The following is a 21,151-nucleotide window of genomic DNA, read 5'->3' as shown; positions in this document are numbered from 1 at the left end:
AATGCAATACCTCACCTGTATCCAAAGTAAATTCCATCTGCCATCCCTCAGCCCTTTAGCCCAATTGTTCAAGATCTCCTTGTAACCTCAGGTAACATTCTTCACTGTCTGTTTCACCAATTTTGGTGTCGTCCACAAACTTACTAGCTGTGCCTCGCATATTCTCATCTAAATCCTTCATTTCAATGACTAACAGAAGTGGAGCCAGTACCACTCCCTGTGGGACACCGCTGGTCACAGGCCTCCAGTCTGAAAAATAATGATCCACCATTACCTGCTGTCTTCTACCATCAAGCCAACTACATATCCAATTGGCAAGCCCACCCTGAATCCCATGTGATCCAGCTTTACTATTTAGTCTAATGTGCAGAACCTTGTCAAAGTCTTTGCTTAAGGCCAAGCAAACACCATCTACCACTCTGTCCTCATTGGTTTTTGTTACTTCCAAAAAACAAACCTAACTAAGTGTGTCAGAAATGATTTCCCTCACACAAAACCATACTGACCATCTCTAATCAATCCTTTCCTCTCCACCCTGTGTAAATCCTATCTTTCAGAATCATCTCCAAAAACGTGCACACCACCGAAGTGAGACTCACAGGTCGATCGTTCCCAGGCTTCTCCTCACATCCCTTCTTAAACAATGACATATTAGCCACACCCCAGTCCTCCAATTCTTCACCTGTGTTTATTGATGATACAAATATTTCTGCTAGGGGGCCCTGCAATTTTCTCCCTAACTTCCCACAGTGTCCTGGGACACACTTGATCAGGTCCTGAAGGTTTACCTACTTTTATGTTTTTTTAAGATCTCCAGCACTTCCTCTTCTGTACTGTAAACTTTTCCCAAAACATCAGTATTTATTTCCCTGATTTCTCACGTAACCAATTCCTTCCCAACAGTAAAACAGAAATATTCATTTATATCCCTCCCATTTCTTGAGGTTCAACACAAAGACAACCTCGTTGATCTTGAAGGGGTCCTATCTCTCTCCAGTTGCTCCCTCATTCTTAATATATTTATACAATCTCTTTGGATTATCTTTACCTTACCTGCCAAGGCTATCTCCTATCCCCTCATTGCCTTCCTCATTTCCTTCTTAAGGATATCTCTTCACTCTTTATACTCTTCAAGACATTCAGTTCATCCCAATTGTCTCTCTGATAGTTTTTTTTATTCTTGACTTGAACTACAACATCTTTATTCATCCATTGTTCGTTAATCTTACCAGCCTTGCCTTTCACTCTAACAGGAACAGAATGTTTCTGAACTCTTGTTATCACACTTTTTAAGACCTCCCACTTGTCAGTCACCCTTTTACCTGCGAACAGAGTTGAGAGTGTGGTGCTGGAAAAGCGCAGCAAGTCAGCATCCCACCAGTAGGAAACCTGCTGTGCTTTTCCAACACCACACCCGAGAATCTGATCTCCAGCATTTGCATCCTCACTTCCTCCTAGTTCCTTTTACCTGTGACCAGTCTACTCCAATCAACTTTTGAAAGTTCTTGTTTCATACTTTTAAAATTTGCCTTACTCTAATTAAGAACTTTAACTTTCATGGAAGACCTGTGCCTTTCCATAACTATTTTAAAACTGATAGTTTTATGATCACTGCTCCCAAAGTGTTCCCTGACTAACACTCATTCACTTGGTCTGTCTTATTTCCCAAGAGAAGTTCAGTTTTGATCCTTCTCTAGGAGGAACATTTATATCTTGACAAAGGAAATTTTCTTGCAATTTAACAAATCCTTTACCGTCAAAACTTTTTAACACTCTGGCAATCTGAATCAACCTTTAGAAAATTTAAATCCCTTACTATTCCAAACATATCATTCTGACATACATTTAAGATCTCTCTATATATTTGTTTCTCAATTGCCCTCTGACTATTGGGGAGCCGATAGTACAATCCCATCAAGGTGATCATCCCTTTCTTATTTCTAATTTCAACTCATATATTTTCATGAAATGGTCCCTCAGAAGTATTTTCTCAAATTACAGCCGTAATATTTTCCTTCATCAAAAATGCAACACTCCTCCTCTCTTGCCTCTCTTTATATCCTTCTGAGAAAACCCTAAAACAGAACATTGAACTGCCAGTCTTTTCCATTCCTCAAGAGAAAGTGAGGACTGCAGACGCTGGAGATCAAAACGTGCGGTGCTGGAAAAGCACAGCCGGTTAGGCAGAGCCAACATTTCAAGTATAAGCTCTTCACCAGGAATGGGAGGATGGCCCAAGGGGGGCTGAGACTTAAATGGGAAGGGTCTGGGAATGTGATAGGTAGATGGAGGAGGGTGGAGCAGATAGGTGAGAAGGAAGATGGACCGGTCGCTCAGTTCCAGAGGGTGGTGCCTGGTTGGATGGTTGGCTCTGTGATAAGGAGGGGGGAGGTGAAATGAAGAAGCTGGTGGAATCGACATTGATCCCATGTGGCCGGATGGTCCCAAGGTGGAAGATAATGTATTCTTCCTCCAGATGTCGGCTGGCTGGAGTTTGGCGGTGGAGGGGGTCCAGTACTGGCATGCCCTTGGCAGAGTAGTGGGGGGGAGTTTGCCAAACTCTAACCACCTCGAGGTAGAAAATCTCATCTTCTACCTTGGGCCCCTCCAACCACACGGGATCAATGTAGATTTCCTCGGTTTCTTCATTCCCCCCACCACCTTATCCCAGATCCAACATTCCCACTTGGCACACCCCTCTTGAACTGTCCTACCTGTCCATCTTCCTTCCAACCTATCCCGCTCTACCCTCCTTTCTGACCTATCACCATTACTCCTCTCCTCCATCGACCTACCACATTCCCAGCTACCTTGCTCCCAGCCCGAGATCCCTCCCATTTATCTCTCCCTTGGGCCATCCCCTCATTTCTAGTGAAGAGCTACTCTCCTGCTCCTTGGATGCTGCCTGACCGGCAGTACTTTTCCAGCACCACACTTGTCGACTATTCTCCATTCCTCAGCCAAGTTCTGTAATAGCGATGACATCCCAGTCCCAAGTTCCCTGACATGCCCTGAGTCCGCCAGCCTTATCAATAAGGCCTCTTACATTGAAATGAATGCAGTTTAAGTGTTCAGAGTTTCTCTGTTCTGACTTGTTCTTGTCTGTCTTTTCTAAATATCTTGCTGTTTTCTGATTCAGAACCATTGTCATCTTTCTTTTCATTTTCAATGTTACTTAGGAAGCCCCCCCCCCACTAAATGTTTACAAGTTCCTAATATAGAACTGGCAAATCTCCCCACCAGGATATTGGTCCCCTTATAGTTCAGGTGAACCCCATCCTTTTTAAATCTCTTCTGTCTGAGAAGAGATCTTAACGATCCAAAAAACTGAATCCCTGTACATTGCAGCACCTCTTCAACCATGAATTTATCTGCCCTGTCTTCTTATTCCTTTCCTCATTAGAACTTGGCACCAGAAGTAAACTAGAGATTACTACTTTTCATAATCTGTTTATTAACCTTCTACCTAACCTCTTACACTCACTCTGTAATGCTTCAACCCTTTCTTGTACACATTGATAGGAATGACATTGTACAACAACTTCCGGCTTCTCACTCTCCCCTTTGACAATCTGCATCAAACATTTTGAGACATCCTTCACCCTGGCACCAGAAAAGCAACGTACTATCCTAGATTCACACTCACTACCACAGAATCTCCTGTCTGTGCCTCTCACAGGTGAGTTCCCAAAAAATATTAATCTTTTAAATCTTGACAAACCCATTTAACATAAAATTCATTCTTAGTGCCCAAGATCTGACAACCATTCCTACTTTTCCCATTCAATGATACCCAAAACGGAATATCTGTTTGAGAGAGGAATATCCATAGGAGATTTCGAAACCACCTTCATACCCTTCCTGACGGGCAGTGATTATCACACCTCAATGTCATCACACCTTAATGTCTCTTGCAGGCTGTCAGTAACATTAATCCGAAAAAGAAGAAGCTCTCAGTAGCACCTTATATATAAAATTAAATACCTTTCCTTACCCAGAGATTTAAAATGAAGCATGCAAAAAAAAGTAAAAACATTAAAAAGAAATCAAACACTTCACTGAACAAATGAAAAAAACAATTCCTTCTCAATAATCCACCATTCAGTTTTCACTGTCCGCATAGACAAAAAACTCTCCAGAGCCATCCATATCCAGGCCTCTCCATAAGCTCCATGTATAAACAACCTGTCCCTCTTCATCTACCTTTTTAACTTTTTTTTCTCAAAACGTACCCACCACTGACAGCAGACTCACAGATCTATAGTTCCCCAGCTTTTCCCTACCATCTTTCTTAAATAATAGCACGATGGTAGCCACTGTCCAGTCTTCTGGCACCTCAGCCTTGGCTGTCAATTATACGAATATCTCAGTGAAAGGCCCAGCAATCTGTTCCCCAACTCCCTCGCAATCTGACATTTTACAGAATCACAGCATCATTTTATTCCAGAACATGTGATGTGAAGTCAACAAACAGTCCGCCTTCCATCCACTTCTAACCGACACCATGGAGACAGCAGAAACTGGTCTGTGGGAGGGTCTGGTCAAACCACTAATCCTGAAGAGTCCTTCAAGAAGAATAAATCTTCCAGAAACAATGACCCAATGGGTGACATTTGTCTCTATGGGACTCGACCAGCCATGACTCTCCTGTGGTACACAATAGCATGAAACTACCTAACAGCACAGAGAAAGTGAGGACTGCAGATGCCGGAGATCAGTGCCGAGAGTGGGGTGCTGGAAAAGGACGGCAGGTCAGGCAGCATCTGAGGAGCAGGAGAATCAACATTTCGGGCATAAGCCTTTCATCAGGAATGAGGCTTGTAGGCTGGGAGAGATAGATGGGAGGGGGCTAGGGGGTGGTGCTGGGATGAAGGTAGCTGGGAAAGCGATAGGTAGATGAAGGTGAGGGGGAAGGTGATAGGTCAGGGGGCTGTAGGGTGGAGTAGACAGATGGGAAAGGTGATGGACAGGTCAGGAGGGTGGTACTGAGTTGGAGGCTTGGGACTTGGATAATGTGGGGGGAGGGTAAATGAGGAAACTGTTGAAATCCACATTTATCTAATATGGTTGCAGGGTCCCAAGGCAGCATATGATGCATTCATCCTCCAGGGAACACTTCCCCAATTATAGCACTTGGAAAGCATCTGGATGGATATTTGAATAAGAAGGGTTAGAGATAAGGGCCAAATACTGGCACATGGGACCAGATCTGTTCAGGGCGGACGGCTTTAATGGAAGGGTCTGTTTCTGTGTTGTACACGTCTATGACTCTAAGTCATCAGTATAGAGAAAACCATGAGGCATGGTCATTGGCAGGCCATTTGGCTAAATGTTGAAAAATGTTTAGGTCAGCCCTGTGCCAGTACTTAGTCAGTCTGCCCCATGCACTTCCCAGTTGTTATCGAATCATAGAGATGTACAGCATGGAAAAAGACCCTTCAGTTCAACCCATTCATGCTGAACAAATATCCGAAATTAATCTAGTCCCATTCACCAGCACTTGGCCCAAATCCCTCTAAACCCTTCCTATTAATATACCCATCCAGGTGCCTTTTAAATGTTGTAATTGTGCCTGCTTTCACCACTTCCTCTGGCAGCTCATTCCATACACACATCACTCTCTGCAAGAAAAAAACTGCACCTTAGGTCCCTTTGAAATCTTTTCCCTATAACCTGGAACCTATGACCTCTAGTTTTGGACCCCGATCACCTGGGAAATAGATGTTGTCTATTTACTCTATCCTGGCCTCTCCTAATTTTATAAATCCCGACAAGATCACCCCTCAGCCTCTGAAGTTCCAGGGAAAATAGCCCCAGCCTATTCAGCCTCTCCCTATAGCTCAAACCCTGCAACCCTGGCAACATCCTTGTAAATGTTTTCTGAACCATTTTCACAACATCCTTCCTAGAGGAGGAAGACCAGATTCGAAAGCAGCATTCCAATAGTGGGCTAACCAATGTCCTTCACAGCCACAACATGACATCCCAACTCCTATACTCAATGCACTGACCAATAAAAGAAATACAGGAATGCTTTCCTTCTCAGTTTTTGTGTTTCTCCATGCACCTACGTCTTGTACTTAGGTACCTTGGTACCTGAGATGGCACCGTGCTTGATGACATTGTCACACATTTCACTGTACTCCTGTACTTGAGTACATGTGACAATAAAGCTTAAGTCTATATCTAAATACCAAACACCTTCTTCATTACCCTGTCTACCTGCCCTGCACCACCTCCTCTGTAATGTGGACATTTATCAAGATGTCGCTATTTATTTCCCCAAGTTTTCTCGATTCCATCTTCTTCACAATAAATACTTCTGTAAAACATTTGTTTAACATCGCCCATGTCTCCTATAGTTCCACAGGTGGTCTTGCTGATCTTTAAAGGGCCCTATTCTCTCCTGAATTACCTTTTTTTCCTTAATGTAATCCCTTTGGATTCTCCTTAACCCTGCTTGCCAACGCTATCTCATGTCCCATTTTTGTCTTCCTGATTTCCCTCTTATGTACACTTCTACTGCCTTTATACTCTTCTTGGGATTCTGTCGATCCCTTCTGTCGACATCTGACATATACTTCTGACTTATTCTTGAGCAAAACCTCATTTTCTCTTGTCATTCAGCATTCCTTAAAGCTACCAGCCTTGCCCTTCACCCATATGGGAACATACTGTCCCTGGACTCTCGTCTCATTTTTGAAAGCTTCCCATTTTCCAGCTGTCCCTTTACCTGCGAAGATTTGTCCCCAGTCAACTTTTGAAAGTTCTTGCCTAATATCATGCAAATTGACCTTCCTATAAATTTAGAACTTTAGCTTTTAGATCCATTCTACCTTTCCAATCATTATTTTAAAACGAATAGAATTATGGTTCCTGGCCCCAAAGTGCTCTCCCACTGACACCTCAGTCACCTACCCCGCCTTATTTCCAAAGAGTAGATCAAGTTTTGTTCCTTTCGAAAGTACATCCACATACTGAATCAGAACATTTTCTTGAACACACTTAACAAATTTCTCTCCAACCAAGTCATTAACACTATGGCAGTCTCAGTCTATGCTTTGGAAAGTTCAAATTCCCTAACATTACCAGCCTATTATTCTTACAGATAATTGAGATCACCTTACAAATTTGCTTTTCAATTTCCCCCGACTGTTTAGAATCTATAGTACAATCCTAATAAGGTGATTTTCCCTTTCTTATTTCTTGGTTCCAACCAAATAATTTCCCTGGATATACTCACAGGAATATCACCCCAAAATACAGCTGTATTTTATCCCTAATTGAAAATATGCCTCTTTCTCCTCTCTTGCACCCCCCCCCCCCTTTCAATCCTTCCTCGAGCATCTATGCCCTGGAACATTAAGCTGCCAGTCCTGTCCATCCCTGAGCCTCGGTTCTGTAATTGCTATGATGTCCCAGGGTGTTTGACAGAGAGAGCTCGATTATCCTGTGTTCCATGTCCTGAGTTCATCTGCCTTACCTGTTAGACCATTTACATTGAAATAAATACAGTTCAATTTATCACTCTTACCTCGCTGTCTGCTTTTTTCCTGCCTGCCCTGGTGTAATTGACTTGCCCCTTTTCCCAACTATACCAGTCTCAGACTGATCCCTTTCCTCACTATCTCCCTCGGTGTCAATTCCATCCCCATTTCCCCCAATCCAAGCAGCTCGAGCAACTCTCCCCACCAGTATATTAGTCCCCTTGCAATTCAGGTACAACCTTTCCTTCTGATACAGGTCTCTTCTACCCCAGAAGACATTCCTCTAGCCCCCTATTCCTACTCCCACTGGGACACGGCACTGGGAGTAATCCAGATATTATTGCTGTAGGAGTGACCGCTGTCTCTGAGGCAAGAAGACTCTGAAGGCCTGGGCAATTCAGCAGGAACAGCAGTTTATTCCAGCGGGAATCGATTACAGCCAGGAGAGGAACTCCAGACCATCACACAGGACAATCCAGCTCTCTCAGTCAACCAACTGGGCGATGATTACATCAGGTCTGTAAATCAATTATATCAAATTAATAATCCAATTAACTCGGCATTTTGATGACACCAGATCACTGTCTATTACATATCTCCCGGTCAGATTCAAACACACGGTGCCTGTTCGCTGATGTGGTCACTTGTTTATCTTGTAACCTTTGTCCCTGAATATCCTGTGATCTGCTGAGGTTCTGCCCTGCTCACCCATATCAGTTAATCATTCCCAATGTCTCCGTGGGCGAGCTGGCGGGTCTTTACTGATGCAGAGAGTCAATCACCTTCAAACATCTTATTCTATGGTTGTGTGAGATATTGTACTTTATGTTTCTTTATTTTTATATTAAGGCCCTTTATTTGCCAACCCACTCACAATCGCTCGGTGTTTACTCCTTCCGCATTTCATTCAGTCATTCATCAAACTGTGGTCTCCCCACTCCCCAGCGCACTATCTCACCCGAAACTATGAAAAGATGAGAATACTAATCCCTCTCAGAACCATCTACCGGGACTTGAACAGCTTGCAGGACATCAAACAAGTTTTCTCCATCAGCACGGACCTGTTAGATACAGATTGAATGGGGTCTCTGTCCCCTTTAAGAAATGATTTGGAGATGCCGGTGTTGGACTGGGGTGTACAAAGTTAAAAATCACACAACACCAGGCTATAGTCCAACAGGTTTAATTGGAAGCACACTAGCTTTCGGAACGACGCTCTTTCATCGGGTGATAGTGGAGGGCTCATTCCTAACACAGAATTTATCGCAAACATTTACAGTGTGATGTAACTGAAATTATACATTGAAAAATCAATTGTCTGTTAAGCCTTTCATCTGTTAGAATACAGTGATAGTTTCACTTCTTTCATGTGTAAATCACAAAACCATTTTTTTTATAAGTTGCATTCTCGGGTTAGCTGTTAACAATGGTGATTACTAGACAATATATTGAAGGTTCTGGATCAGTGGTGCTGGAAGAGCACAGCAATTCAGGCAGCATCCGAGGACAGGCAAAATCGACATTTCGGGCAAAAGCCCTTCATCAAGGGCTTTTGCCCGAAACGTCGATTTTGCCTGTCCTCGGATGCTGCCTGAATTGCTGTGCTCTTCCAGCACCACTGATCCAGAATCTGGTTTCCAGCATCTGCAGTCATTGTTTTTACCTAATATATTGAAGGTGTTAGCCCCCTGTGTTCTCTGTCTATGACCTGATGTTTAGATTGATTCTAGTCTAAAAAGTGAGATAACAGAGTTATACATAAATTCATGCAGTTTTTGAGCTCAGAGTTCTCCATGAATGTTTGCAGTTTTTGAGCAAAGTGCACTGTAACTGCAAGTACAAATTCACCCCACAAAATATATGTGGGTCTTTGTCTGTGTGTGTCTGTCTGGGTTGGGGGTCGTGAGTGTGAGAAAGTGTATATGTGTGTGTGTGTAGTGAGTGCAAAGTGCCTTAAGTCTGTGAGGGTGTATGTGTGTATAGTGCAATGGTGGTCACCTGTAATGTGACATGACCCAAGGTCCTGGTTGAGGCCCTCCCTATGGGTACCAAACATAGCTATATACATACACTGGATCTGCTCAGATGAGGAGGAACGTGACGGACACCTGGAAGTACTCAGGGATGCCCTCACAAGAACGGGGTACGATGCCAAACTCATCGACCGCCAGTTCCGACGTGCCACAGCAAGGAACCGTAATGACCTCCTCAGGAGACAGACACGTGCTGCAACCGACAGGGTACCCTTCGTTGTTCAGTATTTCCCAGCAGCTGAAACATTACGCCATGTTCTTCACAACACATTATCAATGAGGATGAGCACCTCATCAAGACCTTCCCCACACGTCCACTACTTGCGTTTAAACGATCACCAAACAGATCGTTGTTCGTAGCAAGCTGCCTGGCTCTCAGGACAACTCCACACAACCCTGTCATGGTAGGCGCTGCAAGACGTGTCAGAGTGTGGACATAGATACCACCATTACACGTGGGGACACCTCCCACCTTGTACGTGGCAGGTACTCATGTGACTCAGCCAACGTTGTCTATCTTATACATTGCAGGCAAGGATGCCCTGAGGCATGGTACATTGGGGAAACCGAGCAAAAGCTATGACAGCGGATGAATGAGCACCGCAAAACAATCAACAGACAGGAGGGTTCCCTCCCAGTTGGGGAACACTTCAGTGGTGCAGGACATTCAGCCTCGGACCTTCGGGTGACCATCCTCCAAGGTGGACTTCGGGACAGGCAGCAGAGAAAAGTGGCCGAGCAAAGGCCAAGTTCGGTACCCATAGGGAGGGCCTCAACCGGGACCTTGGGTTCATGTCACATTACAGGTGACCATCATTGCACTATACACACACACACACACTCACACACACAGAGGCACACCTATGCACACATACACATGCACACAGAGACGCGCACACAGACACCCACACACACCCTTATAGACACACACACTCCCGCACTCACACATGCACCCCCTCAGAGACTTAAGACACTCTGCACTCACTACACAAACACAAACACTTTCTCACACTCACAACCCCAACCCAGACACACACACACACACACACACACACACACACACACACACAGATAAAGACCCACATGCCCACATAGATTTTGTGGGGTGAATTTGTACTTGCAGGGTTACATTGTACTTTGCTCAAAAACTGCATGAATCCATGTAAAACTTCGTTATCTCACTTTTAAGATTAGAATCAATCTAAACATCATGGCATAGACAGAGAACAAAAGGGGCTAACACCTTCAACATATTGTCTAGCTATCACCATTGTTAACAGCTAACCCGAGAATGTAACTTTTTTAAAAAAAGGTTTTGTGATTTACACATGAAAGAAGTGAAACTATCACTGTATTCTAACAGATGAAAGGCTTAGCTGACAATCAATTTTTCAATGTATAATTTCAGTTACATCAACTGTAAATATTTGCTATAAATTCTGTGTTAGGAATGAGCCCTCCACTATCACCTGATGAAGGAGCGATGCTCCGAAAGCTAGTGTGCTCACAATTAAACCTGTTGGACTATAACCTGGTGTTGTGTGATTTTTAACCCTTTAAGAAAGTTACTGTCAAATAGCGCCTCCTTAAAATGGAATGAATGAGGGAGGAGACCGGCAATAGGGAGTGAAATCTCAAAACACAGCTGCGGGAATCCGTTTACTAATCCCTCTGCTTTTATTAAGAACATCCATAATTTCTGATTTGGTTAAATCATATAAGCCTGATATTCTTTCTCGTACTCTCGACCCTAAAAGGACTCACCCTCATTCCCCTCCTACAACTACCCTCCGGGATCGACTTTTTTAATTCCTGCCTAAATTCCTATTTTCTCTCCTCAGGACCTCATCCTTTTCCCATCCTGTATCATGGGTTCCAATGTGCACAGCAACATCCTGCTGCTCCCTCTCCCCTTTGGGAATCTTCTGCACCCTCTCTGAGCTAGTTCTGAATTGTCTGTAGTGAGGGTATATTTGAATAACTGCCTGGACCCAGTTTGGAAGCTCTCTGGACAGATTTCAGATCCCATCATTGAATCACTCTTTATTGGAGGGACAGTGAGGTGCAGCAGCACTATATTTGAATTCAGGCCTTTCCGAAGCCATTTTCAATGTATTTGGTCGGGCAGTGTGTTGGGAAGGTGACCCAGCTGGTTACTGCAGTTATTAAATTGAGTTGTGCACTCGGCTTATTGAAGTGAAAAATAGTTAAATTGTCTTCAACTGAAAAAGATAGTTTGGTCCGGCTTGTTTTTAAAATTGAAAGAAATCAAGACGTGTTAACTCTTTATTGTAGAAAACATAAAACTGCCCTGTAATATATTCCTCACAGACTAATCCAGCAACAATCGGACATAGTCACACTCACAGAATCCCACTTTACAGACAGTGTCCCAGACAACACAATGACCATCTCAGGGCAGGTCCTGTCCCACTGGCAGGACAGAGCCAGCGGTGGGAACAGCTCCGTGGGATACAGTCAAGAGGGCTGTGCTCTGGAAGTGCTCAGCATTAATGTCCCAGACCCCATGAAGCCTCATGACATCAGGTTGAACACGGACACGGAAACATTCTGTGTGTTTTAAAAAGTATTAAGGTATGGCATCTTTGTATTCTCTCTGGCCACAGGTGAGGTCCCCGAGGACTGGAGAATAGCTGATGTTGTCCCATTGTTGAAGAAGGGTAGCAGGGATAACCCTGGGAATTACAGACCTGTGAGCCTTATGTCAGTGTAGGGAAATGATTGGAAAAGATTTGCAAGGACAAGATCTAAATGCATTTCGAAGAAACTGAATTTATTAGTGACAGACAGCATGGTTGTGTGCGGGAGAGGTTGTGCCTTACTAACTTGACCACGTTTTTTGAGGAGATGATGAAGATGATTGATGAGGGAAAACCAGTCGATGTTGTCTCCATGGACTTCAGTAAAACCTTTGACAAGGTCCCTCATGGCAGACTGGTACAAAAGGTGAAGTCACATGGTGTCAGGGGTGAACTGGCCGGATGGATTTTCCTGTTTAGAACTAACGCAATCATAGGAGACAGAGGGGAGTGGTGGAGGACGCTTTTCAGAATGGAGGGCTGTGACTAGTGGTGTCCCACAGGGGTAAGAGCTGGGACCTCTACTGTTCATGGTCTTTATAAATAATTTGGAGGAAAACGTAACTGGTCTAAGTTTGCAGATGGTAAAAATATTGGGATAATACAAAGATTGATGGAGTTGTAGATATTGAGGAGAATTGCCAGAGGATACAACAGTATATAGATCAGTTGGAGGCATGGACAGAAATATGGCAGATGGAGCTTAATCCAGACAAATGTGAGGTGATGCATTTGGGAAGGTCAAGTACAGTTGGAAATTATACAGTGAATGGCAGAACCCTTCGGAGCATTAACATGCAGAGGGATCTGGGTGTGCAGATCCACAGATCACTGAAGGTGACAGTGCTGGTTGATAAGGGGGTAAAAAAGGCTTATAGCAAGTTTGTCTTCATTGGAAGGAGCATTGAAAATATGGATAGTACAAAGATGTGCAGGTTAGGTGACATAGCCAAGCTAAATTGCCCATGGTGTTCAGGGATATGTAGGTTAGGCGCATTAGTCAGGGGAAATATAGAGTAATAGGGGAGGGGAGGGGAATGGGTCAGGGTGGGATACTCTTCACAGGATCGGTGTGGACATGTTGGGCAAAATGCTTGTTTCCACATTATAGGCATTCTCTGATTTCTATGTCAGGAAAGTTATGCTACAGCTTTATAGAACTTCAGTTAGACTGCACTTGGAATATTGTGTCTGGTTCTGATCACCACACTACTAGAAGGGTATAGATGGTTTGGAGGGGGTACAGAACAGGTTTACCAGGATGTTGCCTTAGTATGTGGGATTTTGAAGAAAGGTTAGATAGACTGGATTTGTTTTCACTGGAATGCAGGACATTGAGGGCTGACCCAGTAGAAGTTTATAAGATTGTGAATGGCATTGGGTGAAGTGGAAATATGAGGCTTTTTCCCAGGGTGGAGGGGTCAATTATGAAAGGCACAGGTTCAAATCACAAGGAGGGAAGTTTAAAAGAGATGTGCAAGGCCCGTTTTTCACACAAAGGATGGTGAGTGCCTGGAATGTACTGCCAGAGGAGGTGATAGAAGCAGACACATTAGCAGCATTCAAGGGAATACCTGGACAAATACACAAATAGGAAGGGAATAGAGGGATACGGATCCTGGAAATGAAGACAGTTTTAGTATGGAAGGGCAACATGTGTCAGCGCAGGCTTGGAGGGCCGAAGGGCCTGTTCCTGTGCTGCATTGTTCTTTGTTCTTCATTGTTCAGTGAGCTCTTCCTGCATTTAAAACACTGCAACAGGGATGCTATGAAAAAGCAGTAACCAGGAAACAATTCCAGGTCACTGAGATACAGACCCACCTTGGAGGATACAGTCCCAGATTTGGCTTTCCCAGACTAGTGCACATGAAAGTTTGAGTATTGAGTTTTACTTTTAAAAAGACCCCTCCCCTGGATACTATTGAGAATAAAATGTCTACGCAATCACATCTTCAGAATTCCAATGTCTTTCCAGTCAGATCACTGCTCCGAACCCCTTGGTTAGACTCCAGTCTGTAACTCACTCCGGGATATTTACTATTCGATATAGAAACTTGTTGGAAAACACAAGAAAGAAATCGCTGGAGAACCGCAGCAGGTCTGGCAGCATCTGTGGAGGGATAAGAGAGTTAACGTTTCTAATCCAGTGTCACTGGGTTTCTGAAACAAGGATCCCTTCCTCCCAGGAACTTCTCTGAACTGTTTCCAATACAAGTATATCCTTTTAATAAAGGAAACCAAAACTGAACACAATACTCAATGTGTGGTCTGAACAGTGACTGTGTGGCTGTAAGAGAAATGGGCTGCCAGAGAAAGTGGTCCAGGCAGGTACAATTACAACATTTCGGAGACATTTGGACAGGGACATGAATAGGAAAGATTTAAAGGGATAAATAAATATTGAACTGTTTCCAGAACACTGAAAGGAAATGTAATTTTGAACAACTCTATTACAGTCCTTGTCCAGAATTGCATGTGAGACAATCTATTTTACTGAATTTGCCTGCACCAAGGATGTGTTTATGGGATGTTATGCTATTGGAGTAGTTGCTGTTTATGAGATAAATAACCTATTATCCTGCTAAGTTTTCCAATAGTTATTCCAACTCTTCTTTCTTTTGTCTGTAATTTGATTTTGACTTTATTGCCACATGTACTCAGTACAAAGGTACAGGAATACAGTGAGAAGTGTATTATGTCATCACAAAATGCACCATCTTAGGGACAAATACCTCGGTACAGAATCTTACGAAGAAGGTAGAAAAAAAAGAAAGAACAAACTTAAAAATTAACCTTTTTTTATTTTCACATTAATAATAGTGCTGCATAAAATATATGATGTCAGGAGTGTGATGGAATCCTTCCCACTTGCCTGGATGGGTGCAGCTCCAACAACACTCAAGAAGCTTGACACCATCCAGGACCAAACAACCCGCTTGATTGGCACCACATCTACAAACATTCAATCCCACCACCACCGGTGCTCAGGAGCAGCAGTGTGTCAATCTACAAGATGCACTGCAGAAATTCACCAAAGATCTTTAGGCAGAACCTTCCAAACCGACGACTGCTTCCATCTAGAAGGACAAGGGCAGCAAGTACCTGGGAACATCACCAGCAAGTTCCCATCCAAGCCACTCACCATCCTGACTTGGAAATATACCACTGTTCCTTCAGAGTCGTTGGGTCAGAATCCTGGAATTCCCTGAGGAGAGAGTGAGGTCTACAGATGCTGGAGATCAGAGCTGAAAATGTGTTGCTGGAAAAGCGCAGCATCCAGGGAACAGGAGAATCGACGTTTCGGGCATAAGCCCTTCTTCAGGAATGAGGAAAGTTTGTCCAGCAGGCTAAGATAAAAGGTAGGGAGGAGGGACTTGGGGGAGGGGCGTCAGAAATGTGATAGGTGGAAAGAGGTCAAGGTGAGGGTGATAGGTCAGACTGGGGTGGGGGCGGAGAGGTCAAGAAGAAGATTGCAGGTTAGGAAGGCGGTGCTGAATTCGATGGATTTGACTGAGACAAGGTGGGGGGAGGGGAAATGAGGAAACTGGTGAAATCCGAGTTCATCCCTTGTGGTTGGAGGGTTCCTAGGCGGAAGATGCGGCGCTCTTCCTCCAACCGTGTTGTTGTTGTGGTCGGTGATGGAGGAGTCCAAAGACCTGCATATCCTTGGTGGAGTGGGAGGGGGAGTTAAAGTGTTGAGCCACAGGGTGGTTGGGTTGGTTGGTCCGGGTGTCCCAGAGGTGTTCTCTGAAACGCTCCGCAAGTAGGCGGCCTGTCTCCCCAATATAGAGGAGGCCACATCGGGTGCAGAGGATGCAATAGATGATGTGTGTGGAGGTGCAGGTGAATCTGTGGCGGATATGGAAGTTTCCTTTGGGGCCTTGGAGGGAGGTGATGGGGGGAGGTGTGGGTGCAAGCCTTGCACCTCCTGCGGTTGCAGGGGAAGGTGCCGGGAGTGGAGGTTGGGTTGGTGGGGGGTGTGGATCTGACGAGGGAGTCACAGAGGGAGTGGTCTTTACGGAATGCTGATAGGGGAGGGGAGGGAAATATATCCTTGGTGGTGGGGTCCGTTTGGAGGTGGCGGAAATGACGGCGGATGATGCGCTGTACATGGATATTGGTGGGGTGGTAGGTGAGGACCAGTGGGGTTCTGTCCTGGTGTTGGTTGGAGGGGCGGGGTTCAAGGGCGGAGGAGCGGGAAGTGGAAGAGATGCGGTGGAGGGCATCGTCGACCACGTCGAGGGGGAAATTGCGGTCCTTGAAGAAGGAGGCCATCTGGGTTGTACGTGTTTGGAACTGGTCCTCCTGGGAGCAGATGTGGCGGAGACGAAGGAATTGGGAGATTGGGATGGCGTTTTTACAGGGGGCAGGGTGGGAGGAGGTGTAGTCCAGGTAGCTGTGGGAGTTGGTCGGCTTGTAGTAGATGTCCGTGTTGATTCGGTCGCCTGAGATAGAAATAGAAAGGTCGAGGAAGGGGAGGGAGGAATCTGAGACTGTCCAGGTGAATTTGAGGTCGGGGTGGAAGGTGTTGGTAAAGTGGATGAACTGTTCAACCTCCTCGTGGGAGCACGAGGCGGCGCCGATACACTCATTGATGTAGCGGAGGAAAAGGTGGGGGGTGGGGCCAGTGTAGTTGTAGAAGATGGACTGTTCCACATATCCTACGAAGAGGCAGGCATAGCTGGGGCCCATGCGGGTGCCCATGGCTACTCCTTTGGTTTGGAGGAAGTGGGAGGATTGGAAAGAGAAGTTGTTCAGGGTGAGGACCAGTTCAGTCAGTCAAAGGAGGGTGTCAGTGGAAGGGTACTGGTCGGTACGGCGGGAAAGGAAGAAGCGGAGGGCTTTGAGTCCTTCATGATGGGGGATAGAGGTGTACAGGGACTGGATGTCCACAGTGAAGATAAGGTGTTCCCTCCCTACCAGCTTTGTGGGTCAACCCACAGCAAGTGGACTGCAGCGATTCAAGATTGCAGCTCACCACCACCTTCTCAAGGGGCAAATAGGGTTGGGCTGTCAGTGCTGGCCAGCCAGCGACACCCATGTCCCATAAAACAAATTTTAAAAAATGAAGTGAGGTTAAAAGCTACATGTTGCAGACCCTCTAAGTTTTAAAAGGGAAATAATTAAATAAAGTGCAAGTTCAAACATTACAATCTTTCTTAAGTGCTTAGCCTCAGTGAGATCAGAGACCCACACTAAGGCCACAGCTGGCCGAGAGACTGCACATGCTGGGCCGAGAGATCCCCGCACCGGGCCGAGAGATCACCACACCGGGCTGAGAGATCACCACACCGGGCCGAGAGATCACCACACCGGGCCGAGAGATCCCCGCACCGGGCCGAGAGATCACCACACCGGGCCGAGAGATCCCCGCACCGGGCCAAGAGATCACCACACCGGGCCGAGAGATCACCGCACCGGGCCGAGAGATCACCACACCGGGCTGAGAGATCCCCGCACCGGGCCGAGAGATCCCCGCACCGGGCCGAGAGATCACCACACCGGCCCGAGAGATCCCCACACCGGGCTGAGAGATCCCCACACCGGGCCGAGAGATCCCCACACCGGGCCGAGAGATCACCACACCGGGGTGAGAGATCACCGCACCGGGCCGAGAGATCCCCACACCGGGCTGAGAGATCACCGCACCGGGCCGAGAGATCACCGCACCGGGCTGAGAGATCCCCACACCGGGCCGAGAGATCACCACACCGGGCTGAGAGATCCCCACACCGGGCCGAGAGATCACCGCACCGGGCTGAGAGATCCCCACACCGGGCCGAGAGATCACCACACCGGACCGAGAGATCCCCACACCGGACCGAGAGATCCCCGCACCGGGCCGCGAGATCACCGCACCGGGCTGAGAGATCACCACACCGGGCTGAGAGATCACCGCACCGGGCCGAGAGATCACCGCACCGGGCCGAGAGATCCCCACACCGGGCCGAGAGATCACCGCACCGGGCCGAGAGATCACCGCACCGGGCTGAGAGATCACCACACCGGGCTGAGAGATCACCGCACCGGGCTGAGAGATCACCGCACCGGGCTGAGAGATCACCACACCGGGCCAAGAGATCACCACACCGGGCCAAGAGATCACCGCACCGGGCCGAGAGATCACCACACCGGGCCGAGAGATCACCGCACCGGGCTGAGAGATCACCACACCGGGCTGAGAGATCACCGCACCGGGCTGAGAGATCACCACACCGGGCTGAGAGATCACCACACAGGACCGAGAGAACCCCGCACCGGACCGAGAGATCCCCGCACCGGGCCGAGAGATCACCGCACCGGGCTGAGAGATCACCGCACCGGGCCGAGAGATCACCGCACCGGGCTGAGACATCACCGCACCGGGCTGAAAAATCACCACACCGGGCTGAGAGATCACCGCACCGGGCCGAGAGATCACCGCACCGGGCTGAGAGATCACCACACCGGGCCGAGAGATCACCGCACCCGGGCTGAGAGATCACCGCACCGGGCTGAGAGATCACCACACCGGGCCGAGAGATCACCACACCGGGCCGAGAGATCACCACACCGGGCCGAGAGATCACCGCACCCGGGCTGAGAGATCACCGCACCGGGCTGAGAGATCACCACACCGGGCCGAGAGATCACCACACCGGGCCGAGAGATCACCGCACCGGGCCGAGAGATCACCGCACCGGGCCGAGACATCACCGCACCGGGCTGAGAGATCACCACACCGGGCCGAGAGATCACCGCACCGGGCTGAGAGATCACCACACCGGGCTGAGAGATCACCGCACCGGGCTGAGAGATCACCACACCGGGCTGAGAGATCACCACACCGGGCTGAGAGATCACCACACCGGGCTGAGAGATCACCACACCGGGCTGAGAGATCACCGCACCGGGCTGAGAGATCACCGCACCGGACCGAGAGATCCCCACACCGGACCGAGAGATCCCCGCACCGGGCCGAGAGATCACCGCACCGGGCCGAGAGATCACCGCACCGGGCCGAGAGATCACCACACCGGGCCGAGAGATCACCACACCGGGCCGAGAGATCACCACACCGGGCCGGGAGATCACCGCACCGGGCCGAGAGATCACCACACCGGGCCGAGAGATCACCGCACCGGGCCGAGAGATCCCCACACCGGGCCGAGAAATCACCACACCGGGCTGAGAGATCACCACACCGGGCTGAGAGATCACCGCACCCGGCTGGGAGATCACCACACCGGGCTGGGAGATGGCTATGCCAGACCGAGAGATCACTGTGCTGAGCTAAGAGATCCCCAGGCTGAGCTAAGAGATCCCCAGGCTGGGCTAACAGATCACCACACCAGGCTGAGAGATCACCGCACTGGACTGAGACATTTCCACGCCAGCCTGAAAGAGCACCACACCGAGAGATCGCCATGCCAGGCCGAGTGACGCCACGCCAGGATGAGAGGTCCCCATGTCAGGCTGAGAGATCGGCGCGCCAGGACAAGAGATCGCCATGCCAGTCTGAGAGATCCCCATGCTGGGCAGACAGATTACCACACCAGGCTGAGAGATCACCGTTCTGGGCTGACAGATCAACATGCCAGTCTGAGAGATGTCCATGCTGGGTTGAGAGATTACCACGCTGAGCTAAGAGATCTCCATGAGAGCTGAGAGATCTCCATGTCGAGCTGACAGATTACCACACTGGGCTGAGAGATCACCGTTCTGGGCTGAGAGATCAACATGCCAGTCTGAGAGATGTCCATGCTGGGTTGAGAGATTAGATTAGATTAGATTAGATTACTTACAGTGTGGAAACAGGCCCTTCGGCCCAACAAGTCCACACCACCCCGCCGAAGCACAACCCACCCATACCCCTACATTTACCCCTTTACCTAACACTACGGGCAATTTTAGCATGGCCAATTCACCTGACCTGCACATCTTTGGACTGTGGGAGGAAACCGGAGCACCCAGAGGAAACCCACGCAGACACGGGGAGAATGTGCAAACTCCACACAGTCAGTTGCCTGAGGCGGGATTACCATGCCGGGTTGTGAGATCTCCGTGCTGGTCCGAGAGATTACCACGTTGGGCTGAGAGATCACTGTGCTGGGTTGAGCGATGGTTAGGCAGCACGGTGACACAGTGGTTAGCACTGCTGCCTCACAGTGCCAGAGACCCAGGTTCAATTCCCGTCTCAGGTGATTGTCTGTGCGGAGTTTGCTCATTCTCCCCGTGTCTGCGTGGGTTTCCTCCCACAGTCCAAAAAATGTGCAGGTTAGGTGACTTGGCCAAGTTAAATTGCCTGTAGTGTTAGGTGAAGGGGTAAATGTAGGGGAATAGGTCTGGGTGGGTTGCACTTCGACGGGTCGGTGTGGACTTGTTGGGCCGAATGGCCTGTTTCAACACTGTAAGTAATCTAAAAAAAATGCTGGGCTGAGAGGTCGCCACACTTGAATAGTTAAATAAATGCAGCATGTTGCTGTGCATAGGGACCTGGGTGTCCTTGTGCATGAATCACTGAAGATTGGTCTGCAGGTGGAACAGGCTATTAATAAGGTAAATGGAATTTTGTCCTTCATGCTAAAGGGATTGAGGTTAAAAGCAGTGAGAATCTGTTGCAGCTGTATAGGATGCTGGTGAGGGCACAGTTGGCGTACTGTGTGCAGTTTTGGTCTCCTTGTGAAAGGATGGACTGGCACTGAAGGGGGTACAGAGGAGGTTCACTCGGTTGATTTCAGAGTTGAGGGGTTTGGCTCCTGAGGAGAGACTGAGTAGACTGGGATTATATTCACTGGCCTCATAACGTCTTCTCTAACCTCTTGCAGTGCTCTTGGAAATATTGGTCAGGACCAGGAGATTTATCCACCTTCATACATTCTAATACAACCAACACCTTCTTACTGTGAAACAAACTATCACCAAGATATCAGCACTAACTTCCCCAAGTTCCCAATCTTCATGTCTTTCTCCACGGCAAACACAGAAGAGAAATATTCATTTTGAACCTCACCCATCTCCTGTGGTTCTGCACATACATGTCTCCAGTTAT

The sequence above is a fragment of the Chiloscyllium plagiosum genome, unplaced genomic scaffold, assembly GCF_037043375.1.
Source record: "Chiloscyllium plagiosum isolate Xiang-an unplaced genomic scaffold, Cpla_swu_hap1 HiC_scaffold_47, whole genome shotgun sequence".
Lineage (NCBI taxonomy): Eukaryota > Metazoa > Chordata > Chondrichthyes > Orectolobiformes > Hemiscylliidae > Chiloscyllium > Chiloscyllium plagiosum.
Note: the sequence above shows the minus strand (reverse complement) of the source record.